The following is a 765-nucleotide window of genomic DNA, read 5'->3' on the forward strand; positions in this document are numbered from 1 at the left end:
ATTGCTGTTTACTGCTCCGTATACAAAAAAAAACAATTTCAACAACCAATTATCATATAGAGGCCACCCACCATAGCAACATAAAATCTAAAAGAAACTTACGGGAAATTGGGGAGTGGGGGTCGTTTGGGATGGGGCTAGTATTAAACACAAAAAATTCAAAAAATTACAAGAAAAAGGGGGAAAAGAAGACACATACCTGTGATGTTGAGATGACAGCAAGAAAAAATAATAGAGAACATGAGAGAGAGGGAGAGATGAGATCAACAACCATGGAGAGAGAATGGGGGTTGGGGGTAGAGTTATTATTGATTACTTGGTAGAATGGGTATGGGTTATAGTTATGTATTATTAGGTGAGTGTAGGTGGGTATTTGGGGTAGGGTTATATGGGTATTGGGTTTAAATAAAAAAAGGAAGGAAAAAAAATTAAAAAACAAAATAAATAAATAAATAAACCTTAGCTGTGACTCCCAGCCCAGCGCTCCACGATAGGCCTAGAGTTGGTGGTTTTAAACATTCTGTAATTTCCACCCCAGACAGCATAAGGCCTGGCCTGGGTGCTAGTTCGCGAATTGTTTTTAGAATAAACATCCCCCAAACTGAGCACTTAATACATCCATTTTACACATCCCACACCACTCCTATTTGTGTTTTATATGACTACGAAGAAAACAAAAAATCTAGTATACTCTAACTAAAGAACAAAAATCTAAGCTACAAAAGCACTAAAAATTGGGTTGCCTCCTAACAAGCGTCGGATTTG

Source organism: Nicotiana tabacum, chromosome 1 (genome assembly GCF_000715075.1).
Source record: "Nicotiana tabacum cultivar K326 chromosome 1, ASM71507v2, whole genome shotgun sequence".
Classification (NCBI taxonomy): Eukaryota; Viridiplantae; Streptophyta; class Magnoliopsida; order Solanales; family Solanaceae; genus Nicotiana; species Nicotiana tabacum.